The 18,669-nt window shown below is 43.3% G+C and overlaps 1 protein-coding gene across 4 annotated transcripts in view; it reads right to left on the reverse strand.

The window, feature by feature from the left end:
* The window catches only part of CEP83 (centrosomal protein 83), a 284,641-nt gene that overhangs the window by 75,661 nt on the left and 190,311 nt on the right, over positions 1 to 18,669 (reverse strand). The gene's annotated exons all lie outside the window — the stretch shown is intronic.

The raw sequence follows: 18,669 nt of genomic DNA on the forward strand, positions 1-18,669 counted from the left end.
CTACATACATAAGTCTGCTGATAAAGCAAAAATTAAGTTATTGATATGCCAAATGGCCATTCCTTTTCCCCAGATTCGCATGGTTGCAAATACAAACCACTTAACACACACTGCAGAGACAAACACAAAAAAGAAATCTGCAACATAACATTGGATGTAAGTAAAGGAGTACATTTTTTTATGTAGATGTGTATTGGTATTCTTCTTTATTGCATTTATTTTTCTTAGGGTATTAAGAGTGCGGACCTAGCTTAGGAAGCAACAGAGTGCTTTACCATCAAAGGGGGAGAACATAGTGAGAGAGGCAGAGAATACAAGGAGTCGGCAGCTCACAGAAGAGAGTGGGCAATTGGCAGCATGGGGTGGGGAGCAGATCACCAAGTCTCGGGTGATGAGTGCACAGTGTAGTGCTAGGCGTTAACGAGGAGCTATTCCTTGAGCTCTTTCCTAAACTATAAAAGTGATGGGGGAAGTCCGATTTTGCCAAAGCGCTGCACAATAAAAATCAACAGTACATAAAATGAAATGGTAGGATCAACCAAGAAAATTATGAAGAAAATAAATTGGCGATGTCGCTCTCTAGATAGTGTAGAAGAGGAGCAAACCAAGTGGTAGATAATTCAAGAACCTGGAGTCAAGTAGGGAAAAGAACCAGAAACCTGATGGTGCACAAGGGCGGTTTGGGAGTAGTGAGAAGGATAAGAGACAGAGTGGGTAGGAAGATAGAAAGAAGCCAGGTAAGAGATAAGAAGGGGCCAAGCTGTGTGTTCACTTGAAAACAATGCACAAGAAATGGAAAAGACAAGATTAGAAAGATAACCAGGAAATGGATCAAAGGGCACTGGAAATAGAAGTTTGTGTTGGAAGAAGCAAAAGCGTGCCAATTGATTAAATATAGAGCACAAGGGAGTAAGACTATAAGCAGAAACACCGATGAGAAGAGCAGAATAGCCTAATCATTAGAGGACTAGAGTGGAAATGAGTTGTCTTGTCGCTTGAAATTAAAGAAAGGAGCATTCTTTACGAATGTTTTGGAAATAACAAGCCATTTTTGAAATGTGAGCCGAGAAAGAAAGTGAGGAGCTGAAGGTAACGCTGAGATTTCCGGCAGGTTGTGACGCAGAGATAAAAGTCGGAGGAAAGGAAATGATGGAAGAAGAGGGAGGAGGAGAAATGGAGGATTACACCAACTATCAACTACAGAACAACCTCCGGGTAATCAAATCTACTACAGTATTCTCACATTTACATGAGCAATCACTTCCAGCACTCCAGCCTCAATGGTTTAAGGCAAAGGGAAGATGGTTAAATCAAGCGCAACATAGGTTTCTTGTCTCAAAAATAGTTAACAGTATTCAAAGTTAAATGCATGACAAGTAGGTAAGCTTTCACAGTTAGTGTACATGGCTGAACAGTAGAAAGAAAAAAAAAAATCACATTTCTGCTCTTGGAGAAAAGTATTTAGCACAATTTCCTTGGTTAAGCAAGCTATATTGCTCCCTCACACTCCTCCCACCCCAAATAAAGAGAAGACCCGTTACTTAGTTTTAGACTGGTACTTACATGAGCAACCCACAAAGCTAATAGTCTAGACACAGTCTGGCTATGACCTGCCGTGCTATTCTGCAATATTACCAATGGACCAGCGCGAGCTGCGTTTTAGCAACTAGTACATTTATGAATATCTTATAGTACAATAATCTGGTAGTCTTCGATTCCCACACAATCAACAGTGGTTATTAAAACATAGGTTTGGTTCTCATTATCTCTCTTAAACGCAGTATTGCCAAAACTGTGGCATAGCGAGCTGTGATCTAAGACTTCACATTGTATACTTACTACCAGGAGATGCTCAAACCCGCAAGAACCATGAACTGGCTTGGTTTGCAGTGCAACTTGCTCTACTTGCCGTTTACACCCATTGTCCTCAGCAAATCAAACCAGGACAATTAAAAGGGGTTAAGCTTTACTAATGGTGAACCAACAATGCTGAAAACGGGGACTCCGCTTAAACTCGAATGATCATTCATAACTTTGAATTAAAAACATGAACTTCCATTCTACACTTTTCCATAAAATCAGCCTATTCATAGATCAGCTTTTGTAAGGCAGGCCATGTCCCCACCAATAAGGATAACAATTTGCATAGGATAGACAAGAAATCAACCTACATAAAATTCTAGGGACATAGGGCGAAAAAAAGATTCTAAACTAAACCAGTAAAAAATAAACATTGAGGGTCGAGAACTGTACAAAGCCACGTCGGTCCCCCTGATTAATGAAAGATTAGTATATTCACCTTTTCTACTATACAACATGAGCGGCTGGTAATTGCTGTCAGTCCCAGCAGTACATGCCACCGGTCACAATCTTGATGAAATATCCAGTTAGCCAAGAAATAAATGCACCTGTAACTGGTCTGCGAGAGACAGTCTCAAGATTATCCAGGCCCTGGGACAGGGTATTAGCACCTCACAGTTATACACATTAAGGTGCAAGGCATTGTTCTTCGCCAGAGGTTCTTAATCTAAATACTTGAATATATGCAGTTGTTTGAGATCTAATTGATGTCAGCATTTCATGAGGTGAAGGCAGAACACGATCGTTCAATGTCCAGGAAGTGCATACATCGTTGTATTTGATCCTCCAAGTTGAATTGATCAAATCGTAGGTAGTAAAGCTCTCAATTCGGTCGTCGGCAGTCCTTAAATCAGACTTGTATGGGGGCTAAGATCACTAAGAATCTAAAATCGGAGGAACTTATCTTTTAATTGCAGTGCTTCAACTATGTCACCATAACTGACACACTTTAATATGACACAGCCAAAGTGAACTCTTCTTAATCAGGGTATCTCCCTCAATTTTCCCACTAGATAATCTCTGGACACCACGCATAAAAACCTTACTTCCCTCTTTATACATGAAATCTGAGGTGGCTACTGGGAGAATCAGGGTCTGATCTGCATATACTTGAGGGGAGCTTGAGTGATCCCTGCATTAGAACGGAAAACACATTTGCACACCCGAGAAGTCCAGTTAAGGGGCGTGATGAGCTGCATGATAAGAAACTAAAAAGGTATAGCGCTGTTCGTTTTTGCCTAATGGAATACATTTGTTGAGTAAGCAGATCCTAGTTTCGTTGCAGACCAGGCTGAATTGCCTTTGGTTGAGGCGTCAATAGATAATTTATTTTCAGTGATTGCTCAAGCATCTGCATTGGTTGTTCCTCTGAAACAATTAGCCAAGCCTATGCATAAAAGATCCAAGGCAAATGTCATAAGACCCTTAGAGTCTAGCCTTCTTTTAAAGAAGATTGAAAAATGGGCAAAGTGACAATGAGGGGCAACTCCTGATTCAGAGACTTATCTGCCTCTAGAAAGGGGGGGGGGTCTGAAACCTGCAGCACTCCAGAGGTTTTGGATTATGGCTCCCATGATTCCCCACCTCCCCCACTATGGACTATGCTGGCTAGGGAGCGTGGGAGTTCTAGATTAAAACATCTGTAGATCCAAAGGTTGCAGACCATTGCTCTAGAGCATATAAAATGGTGATTAAGAAAGATAAGACTACTCCTTAGTAGAACGTAACCATCAAATACCACTTTTTTTTGTTTAAACTTAGAATATTTCAGAAACACAAACCAATTGTTGGTTACTCCTACTTTAGAACTAACTACTTACAAGTGTTTTTGGTTGAAAACAAAAACCATGTCAAGGTAAAGGACCGGGCTATCCCATAACGACCTGATATGACCACTTGGGTACAAGTAATTCATACTAGTAACTCGAGAGTTAATGGCGACCATCCAAAACAGTAAATTATCAGGTTCACCTTTGGATCCATGTCCAGCAATATAGTTGAAGAAACATTATTCTCTCCAATATGCCCAACTATGCTTTTAGCAAGAGTAAATTCCTTCTTGACGCAGGGTACTTTTACTAAGACCTTTTACTTCACTGTTATAGGAACCAACTGCAGACCAAGAGATTACATTCAACTAGCTCCCCATACTAAATATTTATTATTTAGCCAATTTAAATGCAAATAAACAGAATTAACTCAAATATTAGTTACAGAAGTTGATCTTTACCTTTCTTACAAAGCTGGATTCTGATCTGTGCATATCAGAGGCTGTGGTAAAATCCACGAAAGAGGACACGTCAATTACTAGACAATGGTGGTGCCGGTACTCTGATCCTGTTAGATTTGTCAGTGGCCTTTCACATGTTAGGCCACTAACTTCTCCTAAAAAAATAATTCAGTAGTCTCGGTATTATAGGAATGGCACTAAAATAAGTTTCTTTAAGTCAATTGTCAATCATTTTTCCATCCTCGTCCGTGTAGGGTTCCACAAGACTCAGCCTTGTTGCCTTTGCCGTTTCGTTTTTATATTCAGCCCCAAACGAACCTTTTAACTCATCACCAACTACTGACCAGAACATACCAATTTTACGATTTGGATGTTGGACAATTGATTATTGGAAGGCCATGCATAAATTGTAGCTAAATTCAGGCAAGACGTAATTGATGTCAGCACACGGGGTGGGTGAGCCAACCAATCAGGTGGCTCGGATCACAGGCTGAATCCCACAATCTCAGCCTACATTCTGAGTAGCCAGATGGCTGCTTACCTGCCCTGCCATCTTCTCCTTACCCCGGCCTCTGGTCACTGTTTCCTCATCTCCCTGTCCCCATATCCCAACTCACCTTATTCTTTTGCTGGCAGCAAACGCCGCTCCAGCCTACATCCTGGCCTGCTGGTCACCATGGAAATGCAAGAGGGACTCTGCATGGAGCCCAGTCTTCCAGCTCCACGGCGTCCATCTAAGGCAAGTATTTTGTTCGCAAGGCGTTCCGTTCATTCAATCAAAAACACCATTGCCGTTGGCACCCCGGGTTTCCAGGTTTAAAAACTGGAGTGCCAATATAGCAATAACACAGATTCCACCCAATGGTGCTAAAAGCGTCAGGACACATCATTAAGTGTCTTGGTATGCTCAGGCCTATACCTTACAGCCACGGGTTCGGGTGTTCTTGCTATAATAGTTAAGGTGCCAATGACAGCATGGGCAAAAGAAATTGGGTCCTTATATTTGGGAGTGGTTATAGACTCTGCATTAACCCATGAATAACAAATTACCCAAGTGCTGAGAGCAGGGTATTGCCAAGTTCAATACATATTTACATACTTAACTTTTCCGGGCAGGGTGCAAGCTAAAATAGCCCTGGCAATGACAAGATTGGATTTCTCTAATGGGATCTACCTTGACTACCAGCCTATTTATTAGCAAAAATAATTCAAAGGATGCAAAATACTGCAGAACCTTCTCTTTTGTGGAGTGACAAACATTTTTCATCGACTCAAGGAGTGGCTAAACTTCCATTTCTTGAGAATATTATTTAATTCTTTTTTTCCTTTTATATAAAGCTATCAAGGAAACTGTTGTACGACAATTGATCAGAAGTTACTGCAACCAAGAAAATTTAAAAGGACAATCTAGTGACTGATGTTTCTCCACCATTTCCACAGCGCTATGGAATATACTCCAACATTTCTTAATAGTCCACTCAAAATTTGCTACCATTTCTAGATGTTTGAATATTCATACATGGTCCTTACTAATATGAAATGTCTCTTCCTCTGGAGGGAAAAAACGAACCTAACATGATTACCCATTCTGAATAACGAGGCTCTACTGACACTAGCTTATGGATTCTTATGCCATGTGCGAGACATGTACTTCAGGACTGTGGTAATTACAGCCTATTTTAGACATGATGGCAGCAAGTGTTGCACACTGCTGAATGGGTATATGTACACAGTTTGATTTGAGGTAATATGTACCTAGACTGCCTAATTTGAGTTATATTTACATACTCGTTTATTTAGGATTTTCATCTAGGTCACTTTAGATACTCCCAGAAAATGTGTAGTCCAGTGTTTATATGCAATTGTAGTCCAGGTGGGTGGAAGTGCACATTTCCAGTCTGATATTTTTTGCACATTGCGCGAATAATCTAAATAGTGTTTGTGAGGAGTTTGAAACCAACCACAAGTGCATGATGAACCGCCAAATATATATTTTTTTTAATCACCTTGCTGAATTGCTGGTTCTTAATTGACAGCCTGTTCGAAAAGCTAGGTTTAAGAACTTCGGAATCCTAGGTTTTCTGGTTCTGTTCACACGCATAGGTGAAGTGCATGCCAGAGTCTTAGCTCTAGACAGGAAGCGACCAACCCAGATCCTTCAAGCGTTCAAATGGTCCTTGTTGAATCCACTGAGATTTAGTTCAGCTGCGATGTCTGGAAGGGTTGTAGGGTGCGATCTACAGTACATTATTTCATACGCTGCCTAAAAGCATCATATCTACACAGCCCAATGGGTGTGCTTCTTTTAAACCCATTCTGCCCTGGGAAAGTCGATTTAATGTGCATTAACCGATGTGAGTAATTTCTACTCTTACTGCCCAGTGAGATCAAGCGTATTCTTACTGCCCAGTGAGATCAAGCGTATACTGTTTACTACCCATTGAGGGAGTCACACCCATAGTGCTCGTTGAAGGTCACAGCCATGTTGCATGATGAGTGATTACTAAACTGCCCGTTATGATCACACCTATACTGCCAGATGCACTCTTCTATTAGAGCTTTCATGTGGGCGGACACAGCCTTTAAATGCTCGCCAGCCCGAGCTAAGGCAGGCCCGAGTCGTTAAAGGCAGCGTCTGCCCTCCAGGCAGGGCATGAACGCCATTCCTACCCCAGATTGGCTGAGAGCCCTTCCCCGGGTGCGATGATCAGTTCATTGCTATACTGCCTAACAGGCTAAACATGGGCTCACACAGAACGCCTAATTTGGGAGCCTGGGGGCTAATACCTATATTGAATGATCATGGTCTTACCCAACAGTTTAAACAGGGGCATATGTTATTGCTGAAGTGTTTTTCACTATCCAAAGGCCAAAACTATTAGCTTTGCCGTTGTTTGAGAGCATTTATTCAAGTTCTTAGGGACATCCCTTCTTAGTCCAGAGTCAGGATAATTGTCTAAAAGCCTGTTCGAAAAGCTAGGTTTAAGAACTTCGGAATCCTAGGTTTTCTGGTTCTGTTCACACGCATATTGCTCTCAACTCAATCCTTATAATGAAAAGGACTTGAAGCCCAACTCATTTGGACCACAAACATGCATATAATATACACTGTGGAATCTGCTGCCAACTGAGATAAGGACTATGAAGTCATTCTACTAGTGTCACCTATACATCCATTGAAGTGTTGGCCTTTTGAACCTGGTTGTCTTGTTTGTATGTTATCCATTACATGCGTCGCTATACGGTTTAGTCTGTAACGTGCGCATTATAAATGCAAAAATCAAATCACTTTCAAAGAAATAAATAGATTCGAAAAATGCAATACAATTTGGTACAATAAATTCTTTGCGTTTTAAAAATTCATACAGAATTCAATGAAAGGGAAGGATGCAAACATCACTATGTGATGACATTTGCTTCCCATTAATTCTCAGACAATCCATTCATCAAATTAAAAAAAGTACTTTATATAGGATATCCATGTATTCAATTTAGGAGTCTTAAGAGCAAGCAGCGCTCAGACTTTCATCCTACCCTTTGAGCTTTTGGCTAAGCAGGTTATATAATGTACAGGCAGCAAAATCAGGATATAAACTAAACGCGCACTTCTCATGAGGTCCTCCACACCCAGCCTCCTCGCACAATCGCAAACGTTAAAAGGGCCTTTTCCTTTTACTACTGCAGATGTCAACGTCTCAGGAAAGAACGAAAGATGTCCTAGCCAACAAGGAGCATTGCTCCACACTCGGAAGTGCAAAGCAAAGATAAGAGACGTACTATCATTATTCGAACAAAAATGTTGAGTTCGCTCCGAGCTGTCTTGGATCATAGCAAGGCATGCACTATAATATCCTGCAGCCCCTCGAGTTTCATAGCCATGTGCAGTCTAAGGGCTGTTCACAGAAAGGACTACCCCCATCGCCATGAAGGCCATTTTTATAACTCCTTTCTTTCTACATTTTCAGTACAAATTAAGTAGACTTCCACAAGAAGCATCATAGAGAGGTGTTGTGCTCCTTTATTACAGACCTCCCCCGCCCCGTTGCAGGATTTATTAATACAACTTGCTGCATTACCCTGGTTGCTCTATTCCACACCCCTTCTGCTTGCACACTGCCATTTCCTATTGCCCTACCAGAATCTCCACTACCCCCAATAAAGTGTTACTAATTGGGTTGCCCAGCTCCATGCTCATTATTTCAACCTGTTCTGCACTAGAAATGTCAATGTTTGGGGTGACCAACCAGCCGTCCTGTCAACTTATCACCACGTACACCATGCCATTATTTCAAGCAAAAGCCACACTCCGTTTCACCCAGAAACCCAACTACTGTCTACCACAGTCTCTCATCACAGTTGCGTGGTCAGATGAAGGGGAAGTCCTTTTACATGGCCACATCAACCCTTTCCTACACAGGGCTTCCACAACTCTCTTCTCCCCACCTTTCCTGTCCCTGGGAAAAGACTACATAGTTAGTGTTGACGTCACTCTAGGCCAACCACCTCTCTGCCCAACTTATTATTTTTTTGGCATCCTACCTTACGTGCTACAACACCCTAGTGTGATATCTTTGTCCAGATGTCTTCTCTGAAACTTAAAACCTCACCCACAACAAACTAAGTGCTTTGTCGGCTTAGCTTTTTAATAAAAAATGTATTTTATATGTACTGTTTACAGCGCAGCCCTAGTACGAGAGCAGCGGAGCACTGTACAGAGCTTGTCGAGCCAGATCAGTTGAAGACATGCAGCGCACATGTGAGGTTTCCACATCAAACCTTTAGATTTCATTCATGCACACAAACCGATTTCTTTGAAGAACATAAAGCCATCTATTTACCTAGAATCCCTGGTGCCCCCAATATCCCCAAGCAATTGTTAAACATCTTTTGGGAACGCAAGTCCTCTTCCTGCATCACAAACGTCACCCTAGAAATTTCTGTTTGCAATGTTTCAGGCAAGACCAACACAATCACCTCAATTTACCCCAATATTTCTCCATTCAAACCCTCCCTCACGCCAGATTCTCATTCACCTATCGGCCATCACTCCCACTTCACTACTGGCTTTTACTCTCCTCCAAAACCCCTGGGCCCCAACAGATCATTGACCAGCCTCTTCCTACAACACCTTAGGTAGGTTCTGTCCAGCCCGCTCGCTGCTTCAACCAATGACACAGACTTTCCTTAGCTTTGTTGAGGCAGGGAGACATCTCGTAGGAGAAGAGATAGATATCTCCCAACCCCTCATCATTTTGTGATAAATAAAAGTCTATAACCAACACTTAACATGCCACTGTGTCCTGGTTTTACCCTTGATCCCTTACAGAGCTTATTTTCATTTTGTCAAACTTTTCGTCCTTAGAGTGCTGGAACAAATCTGTCCCATCGAAAGGAGTCCCAGACCATCCAGGCAGCACAATGCACGTCAGTTCTGACCGATACCACGAAACTGGCAATATGCCCACAATGAAGAGAAGATTGCAGCAGGTCCAGTGTACTACCTGTTTTGCCTACAGCAAACTGGATTTAAAGGCTGCCTGGTGACCCGCAGGAAGGGCTGGGGAGAAAACGAGCAATTTCCCTCCAAACATGCTGATTAGCTCACACAAGAAGTGTGTCTGCATTGGCCTGTCTGAGTGAAGTGCTGTGCTTAAGTACACCCTCTAACTATATGCCTCCAGGAGCTGCTCTTCCTTTGAGAGTACATGAAGATGCCGAAGTGGAGCGAGATGTATGCACCATAACACGTAAGGAGGCCGCTGCCACCACCAACTAATGGGAATGTGGATGAGAGGCGAGACTTGCAGAGTCTGCTGGCAACACCTCGCCTCATTCTTTTTGTTCATATGCTGTCAGCTATGAGGCTTCAGCCACATCATAGTTGAGATAGCCAGAAAATCCTTTTGGAGAGGAATACCCAATTGGTCTGCTGATAACAATATCTGATCCTTTGCCAGTAGCTCTCTGGCTGGTGTTCCTCAGCAGATACTGGGAGGCCAAGGAACATGGCTACACCATCCAGTCTGTCGTGTAACCACCCATAATACAGGTTTTCATAGTTCTCTTTTTTGAAGTGTGCACTTTTGGTCTTAATCCACCAATAACATGCACATAAAGGTCTGCGAATGTGTCAGGATTGGAGAGTTGAAGAGGGGAATACGGGTGGGTGGGGGTTGTGCACTGACTCGGTTATGGCGGAACCGCCCCATTAAAGAAAATAAAAAAATAAAAACAGGTCGATTTTAGGACTAAAAAAGGTGCATGAACAAACTGCGGAGTTTAGAAATTAAAAAATATATCTATAAAACATGTAGACGTGGGAAGAGGAGGGGAAAACCTACTCTTACTCCTACTTGCCTAAAGATGAACTGAGCCAGGTCATACTGGGGCAACCCTTGTTTAGAGACGTTAGAATACTCATTTTACACAGCTGGTGTGGTAGCCGGTGGATTCGATAGGAGCTTAATTGAGCGACCTGAGGCCCAGCTGGAGGGGCATCTATGGGTATAGACAGAGGCGCCAGTGACTTCCCAAGGAAGAAAGGGGTTCAATTGGAGCCAGGATAGCCGAAGACTACTACTGGGCAACCCCTCCTTCCTCTCTTTTAGAAGTCCTGTCATTTGCTGGGACCTCATCAGCCTCATGAATGAGTTGCAGAACCTCACTTCACGGGCACTGTGCGATGTATGTAGAGGAGGATCTCCACCATCGTACTGTTTTACGTTCGATTGTAATGCTTTCGCCAATCGCAAACCATGTCAATCCGCTGTGCTGTAAGATCAAGGTGCTTAATCCCAAGGCATTGCTCCTCACCTTAACCCCTAGCTCTTCTCACCTGCAGAGAAAGATGGGGGGCCTGGTTGCGATCCCCAGGGGAACTGAATACCTAATCAACCTGGCCATTTAAACAATACAGGACAAAATCAGTGTAGCCGATGTCTCCCACCCCCTCTTTCTAACCCTGGTCTATGCTTTCAGAACATGGTCAAAACAGAGGGGACATCGTTTTCCCCACACTGGTCTGCATACTCGAAAACATTTTTTAACAGAATAACCTTGTTTTAAGATAAAAAATATAAGCTCCCCCCAAAAGTGACCACTCTAGTTAACCAGCTGGTATTACAGTTTCCTTGTATAACAAATTCGGAATGTCCTCAAAACACTGATAGTAGAGGTATTTTATTAAAAATGTATAACTTGCATTGAACACAGATTTGTTTCAGTGATCCTACTATTCTGCCATACCGATACATTATTGTATGTCCCCCTCACAGAAGCTTCAAGTGAAACGCGATGTGTAGGAGTACAATGTTGCAAAAAGGATGAAAGTCGTTTTGTGAGTCAGTTTGCAATCAGTTTGGTTTAGTTGTTGGAGCAGTGTCACTTATTTGTTCTCAACACCTTTAAAGCTCCTTTATCTTTATCTAGAACACCATTCCAATGCATCAACATGAGATGGCTTAAAAAAATTCTGGTTGTGGTTTAAAGTCCACATGTTACTTTCAGGGTATGGACCCAAAACCTGAATCTCCTTGAACCTCCTTTATACTTTATGGCAACACAATATACTTTCATATGTACAATTTGTATTAGGCTTTTAATAGGTTTTGTAATTGATATGCATCATTCAGCAGTATCAGCAATAAAGAGACTGCATCCAGGATTGAATACATAAACACCCATTCCCTCTCCCCCTAAACCCTTTCCCAACTATCCTTTTGAATGGCACAGTATCAGCCTAGATCTTGTGACATCTGCCCTTACTATAAACACTACCACATGCAGTCTCATGTGCATTCTGCCAGGTCCCTGGGTAGATTACATGCACACTAGTTCACCTTTTGAGTTTTAAAAAAAGGTAGATCTCAGCATATTGAATCACTTGCCTTTTTCCTGTACTTTACTTACAAGGATTGATTAGTCATTTACCGTGTGGTTGCTCAATACACCCTCTTGTACTAACTTTCTATTCAACTCTTGCGAGCTGGTTTTGGCCTTCATTTTATTTTTCAGAGTGTAGGTGGGTTCCCAAACCAGGATGGTGGAAAGGAGCAGGCCTCAAAAGCTGCCTTTCATTTTAGATTTCCAGTGAGCAGGTAATGTCATTTTTGTCCCCGAGGTTTAGGACTAGGTGTTCCGTGAGACAAACTTATCTTCTGGAAGAAGTTCAGGAATTCAAGATTATCAACCTTTGTGAGGAGGAGAACTTTATTTCAGGAGTTTCACGAAAAAAAGAAAATAGAGAAAAAGAAGAAATCTCTTTAAGCGAAGTAGCTTAACAGTTATGAGAAGGTAATCTTTAAATGCTCTTCAGTTTGCCTAATAGTCTATGACTGAGAATGAAGATTCTTGGATTTAGCAAAACTATTTTTGTGCGCGTGTGTTTTTGGATTGTCATTTCTTTCCCACTGGCAATGCCTTTGTCGCGGTTCCTGTTACCTTGCTAGGCGCTCCTGTTGCCGCGTGTGACGATCGGGGGAGGAGTTTCTCAGCATCGGGACCAGCTGCGAGTTCTCCGCAAGCATGCCAAGCTGCCTTCAGTTCTCCATGTGTGCAACAGCGTTCTCCTGAGGTGAGCTTCAGTCCTTTATTGCAGCCGATGTCCATATTGAGGTGAGCGGTGCGCTTTCCTTATTTTTCTGGCAGCGTGTGCTTATTTTTTCCTTCCCGTCTTGCTTATCTTGCGCGGTGACTGGGAGGGTAGACTAACGTTCAGACTTAGTTTGTTTTTGTGTAGCGCGGATTGCGCAGTGACATTAGATACTGCAGGGAATTCAATTCAAAATGAACTGAAGTAATTGAATGCATTTGTAAACCTTTTGCGAACAGCATTTCTCAATCACCTTTTCGAAAGAGATGTAACTTGGAACATTTTAAGAACATATTTAATTTCTTTGTGAAAGCAGGAGCAATTAATAGCATGAACTATTTTTCTTTCTAAGACTCAATGGGCAAATAATATTCATTCCAGCAAATGAGATGCTAAGTGAACTTCACCAATTAAAGAGCAATATTGCTCTGTCATTCAATTTCAAATTTTGGGGAATATTTAAAAGACTTAACGTTTGAACTAACTATTAAAGGAAGCCCTTTCAGGAAGGCGTTTCACCAGCAGTCATGTTAGAACTGAATCAAGTCAGCTTTTCAATTATGAAACATACAGTACTTTGATGGCAAATTTGATCCTTACAACAGATTAAATACTCCAAGCAGTTGCAGAGTCGTGTTCAGGTATTTTCTATCATTTGTTTGAAAGAAAATGTAGGATAGAAAGGTTCTTAAAAGTGCATTCACAGATTTGTAATTTTTCATTCAAGCAGATACCAGGATAATAGAACGGTACGCCACCCTTTCGGGCATATCGGTGAACCCTGGAAAGTCTAGTCTGTTCCCATTGGGCAGATATAGAAATATCCCGGTACAGAGGCTGCCTGTCCTGCCAATACCACGGCAGCCTGTGACATTTAGGTATTTGGGAATAAATATTTACCACAGGGTCGAGGCAGAACACAAGCATAACACGGAAAAAGCGATAGAGGGGACCAAGAACAGTATGGTATTTTGGTCTAGATTTCCCCTGACTATGATGGGGAGGGCGGCCTTGCTCAAGATGGTGGTCCTGCCTAGACTCTTGCACTTTTTTGTGAACGTCCCGTTTTTGATACCTAGGACCCTATTTGCGAAACTCCATAGCGTGTGTAGGGGTTTCGTGTGGGGCAGCTCTAGGAATAGGGTTGCTCTGTGGAAGCTCCAGAACCCATGTGACAAGGGGGGGGATAGGCCTGCCTAATTTTGAAATCTATTACCTGGCAGGGCAGCGGCTGTATGTGGCCAGGTGGCTTTCGGCTGAAGACTCGGCGGAAGCTAGGCTTCTGCGTGGAGACTCAGCCCCATACTTTGATGGAAGTGGTGTGGTTGCGCAGAGACAAACTGGTGGGCAGAGGGCGGCTACTGAGGCTGGGCTGGGAGATCTGGCACAGGACATGGAAGATTGGGGCAGATTCGGAGCCGTACTCCCAGCAGGCCCCTTTGGCGGCGCTGTGCGGGAGCGACTCAACTACTTGAATCGGTCCGTAGATACTGGGAACAGGTAGGGGAGGTATTGGACTTTCAGAGGTTGCAGGAAGAGACGGGGGTGCATGGTGGCCAATATATAACCTACGCTATGCTTGTGAAAAAGGCTAGAGAAAAATGGCCCGAGACAGTGCTAGCGGAAGACCCTGATGCCTCCCTAGAAACTATGTATGATGTATCGGAGGGCGGGCACGAAATATCTAGGCTATACAAGCTCCTGCGAGTAAGGGCAGGGAAGGAGTTGCTTCAATTGAGACAAGATAGGGAAGAGGAGGTGGGAGGACCCATGACAGACGGGCAATGGGAATGGGCCCAGAGGTACCATAAAAAGGTGTCCTGGAGCGCGAGATTCCAACAACTTCAATTGTACGTTACCCATAGGGCTTATCTGACTCCCGGGAAGATTGCAATGTTTGGGGGACCAGCTACGCAACATTGCCCCAGGTGTGGGGAGGTGGATGCGGGACTGCTACACATGTTTTGGGCTTGCCCGGAAGTGCACAGATTTTGGGATGAGGTTAAAGCGAAACTGGCTGGTGGGGGTGGTGGTGTTGGATGTGGAATCGGCCTGGTCATGCATGCTTGGGTTTTTTCCTAGACCCCGACATTCAAAACACATAAGCAAGATGAAGGACCTGACTTGTGTTTTGGCCAAGCGCAGGATTGCTATGGGCTGGAAGGCGGCCCACAGACCTAGGGTGGAGTTATGGTGGGCGGACCTCTTGAGGCGGGCGGAAGCTGAATCTGTAGTCTGGTTTGAATCGGTCACTAGGGGGGGCGAGGAGGAAGTAGGGCTCTTGCTGGCCTGGCGGCAATTGGTGGCCTCTATGGCAAACCCTCACCAGGGTAACAACGGAACAGAGGACTCGGATGATGACTGCTTAAGTACTGTGCTACCCAGTGATACTCCTGTAAATGATACGTGAGAACCGGCTCTAGTTCAAGAGGGGGGGGGAGGGAGTTGGGGAGTTCTAATGAAAATGTGTTGGTCTAATGATGCTTTTTATGTATTGAAACAGTTGCAGTGTGTTTGGCTTCAAAATAAAATAAAAATATAAAAAAAAAAAAAGCAGATACCAGGAGTTGGGAGATCCCGTGTCTGAGTTTGTTATTTTATCCACTTCTTTCCCCTTGGGTTGTATCGAGCTCAGCTGTTTTTTTAGTTAGTTGAGAGCGCTACCTCTTAGTGGGTCTGTGGGGTCAGCACCGCCTGCGACGTTCCGAAGATTGGTCATGACACATTCCTTCACACACCATGCAGCCATCTGGGTCGTTTGCAGATCTCCTTGTGTGGTTATGTCCTGTAGCTTTTGCCAAATCTAGGCATGCTTCTCGGGGCATCCACTTCAAGCTAGATTTTCCAGACACATTGCATTTTACAGGATGGAGTACTCGGAAACCGGGATATTACTCAATCTCTTGGCCACGACGGAGGCCAGGGCCAACAAGATATTCACATATCTGGTGCATTCCATCGCACCAGAAATACCTATGAGGTCCAATCAACCTTTGTACCAGATAGATTAGATCAGCCAACGCCTGTTTTGTGAAATCTCGGGTTCTTTGGAAAAAGATACCTGCCTGGGAGAGACAAAAGGAGCCATTTGGATCAGCAACCATTCCTTAAAGAGTCTATCCGTGGAACAATGTACCCTTTACAATTTACCACGCTAAGGGACACCTTATTTAATGCAGTGAGGTCAAAACACACAGCATCAGGGCACTATTTAACATCACATTAGGAAATGGTTCCTAGTTATTACATTGTTTTCCCCCAGGGATATCATTTTCAAGTTGCAAGCTACTAGCCAGTCATAAAAAGTCACTTGCCAACTGGATTCTACACATACCCACAGCACACTAGGACTTACTCACAAAGAGTCAATTATCACTAGGCGATGGCTAGATGGCGAATGCACATTTTGAGCCATGGTTTTGATTTCAGGCAGATCACAATAAATTAATCTTACTAAGGAAATACAATTCCTTCTTAAACACGAACAACCCAATTAAAACAGAACAGTGAAAAACATATTCTCTGCTAATTTACTGCTATTTTCATTCAGTAGGTGTGAATTTCCGGCAAAACCACCATTATTTCCTCTCTAGAATGTCATAAAACAGCCAGTAGAAAAATATTTCATTCTGACTTTTGTAAAGTAGCTACTTTAGCTGTCTGGAAATTATAATTGACCTTTTTTGAAAAAAGGGGGAAAAAGACAGCGATTAAAACAGTAACCATTGTGACAGTAACCATTTCCTAACTAAATGCTCCTTACAGATACAACTCAACACAAATCAAAAATATCTTTCATCTAAATAAACACAAGTTTACAAGCATTGGCAAAGTCAACAATTTTGGCTTTTGAGTCGGCTTGAGATGGGCATTTGCCCGGCACCATAATGGTACTAAAATGGTCATAAAATGGCAACAGCTGGAAATGTCTGGGCATAGGATAGAAGTCCCTAGAGGCGGAAATGGATTTTCACATCCAGCCCTGTGTACAGGTTCTGAGAGTCCGCCCTAGTCTGAACAGGGATAACCACTGTCTAGCCAACCTCTATCTGGGAGGTGTGGATGAGCAGTAAGGCTTAGAGTTAGGAGGGCGTGTGAGTGGTGAAGGAGTCAGTTAAGTACAAAGAGCCCTTTTAAAACAACTTGTGCATACAGTCTGCCTATGTACTTATGCAGACCTCAAACAAATCCATCAGTGAAAAGCCACAGGAAAGTAACACTAAAATATGCACTGCTATTGTATAGACATTCGCCATAGCAAATATTGGTGTAGCAAAGCAAGTGAAAAAAGAAAATAGAACCAGGTAAGTAATCCACCACTTTGAAATAAAGAAGTAAGCAAAAGCCATGCAAACCTTTTTTTTTTTTTTAAATATATAAAAAAGGGACCAACCTTAAAAAGTCCTTCTCTAGCCAGAAAAGCAGTGGACTAGTGCTCTTGGAGTCACAAGTCCCTAAAAATGTACTTTTAGGAAGTTGAACAGGTGTTGACTTGAGCCAACACATAGTTGTAAATTAAGTGGAAAGATGATAACAGACCCTCTCCCTATCCAACCAGGCCAGAACACCAACATTCAAGGCTAAGCAAGGAGGAGATCGGGCTAGAATGTTAAGCCCATAGAACCCTATGGAGACAGGGGGATCTAAACATTTATGTTCACTCAGGGACCACCATAGACGTTCCTGAAATCCCTGGGCCTTGTGCATTCATGCATTGATGGAATTCCAGGGGTCACTTCAGGAGTCTGATTCGTGTGTCTGGCTAGTTCACGGTCCTAGGCTCTGTTGAACTGGTTCTGGACAATGGACAATTGGACACTCCGTATATACCAACTACTGGGCAACAACCGTCTACTACCTCAGGACCCCCCAGAATGCGATGCAGGTGGCAAACAGTAATGGCCACTTGAAGAAATAAAGAAACTGGTCCTGAAAGGCCAGCGTTTGTGGTGTAGAGCTGCAATTTCAGGGAAATGCCTCTTCCATAAGCTGATGATCTGCAGAGTACCACGGTCAACTCGGGAGGGCGACCGTTGCAGCAAAGTAGCCAGGGAGGATAGTTCTGGGACTGTTCAGTATGCTTTCGGCTGCTGAATCTTCGAGCCGCGGTCTGGACCGCTTGTTCCCACCGGTCCAAGGGTTGAAGCACCAAAGAAGGCCTTCTTGAGGTGTATAGAGGGACAGGGCATGTGAAAAGGGCTGCTGGTAAGCTTCCAATGGCTAGTTCCAGGTCTCAACGGGCTGCTTTCCTTCAAAGGGGTCTACGCTCCAGCAACCAACTGAGGAACAGCTGCAGGAGTCACACTGCGTATCTGCAATCTGTGCAGAAGTTTCCTCCAGACCACCAGTGGCCAGGATCTGCACTATTCAAACTTGGCAGGGCTGTCCAATAAAGGACAGTCTCTGGCCACTGCATCTGCCCAGACAAACTGTCCAGATAGACCAAGCAACCACATCCAGCCACAAACAAAGACCGCTCTGTTGCCCGCGAAGGCTGGCGCTTTCCCTGGTAAAGGGCTTACCACGTATTGAAAATCAGGCCCCCATCTAGCCCAGGAAGAGACCATACTACAAGATGGCCAAAGGACAGGCGAAAATCTCGTGGCACTGCCATTTTAGAGTATAATGTAAAAGTATACAAGACGATAAAAAAGTAAACACGGTAAAAGTGTGTCACCAGCCGATCCTGATCGCATCATGCAAGTAAACACGAAGTTACCAAAAACAAAATTACAGGGACATAGTGTCCTTACCACACTTCACATAAGGTGATGTGCGCAGGAATAACAACAAACGTTACTATGGAGAACAGAATGCTCCTGCCCAGAGAGCCATAGGGACTGATCTGTGCTCCTAAACAGAGCTTAGCAAGACAAGCGGAGCAAAAACACTTCTTACCTGCAAATGTCAGGAAAGCTTCAAAACAATATCAAAAATGGTGTCTATGGATGGGAAGCAGCAAAAAGAAGAATTGTTCCTAACATTGGCA

This window comes from Ambystoma mexicanum, chromosome 12 (genome assembly GCF_040938575.1).
Source record: "Ambystoma mexicanum isolate Mex_15411 chromosome 12, UKY_AmexF1_1, whole genome shotgun sequence".
Classification (NCBI taxonomy): domain Eukaryota; kingdom Metazoa; phylum Chordata; class Amphibia; order Caudata; family Ambystomatidae; genus Ambystoma; species Ambystoma mexicanum.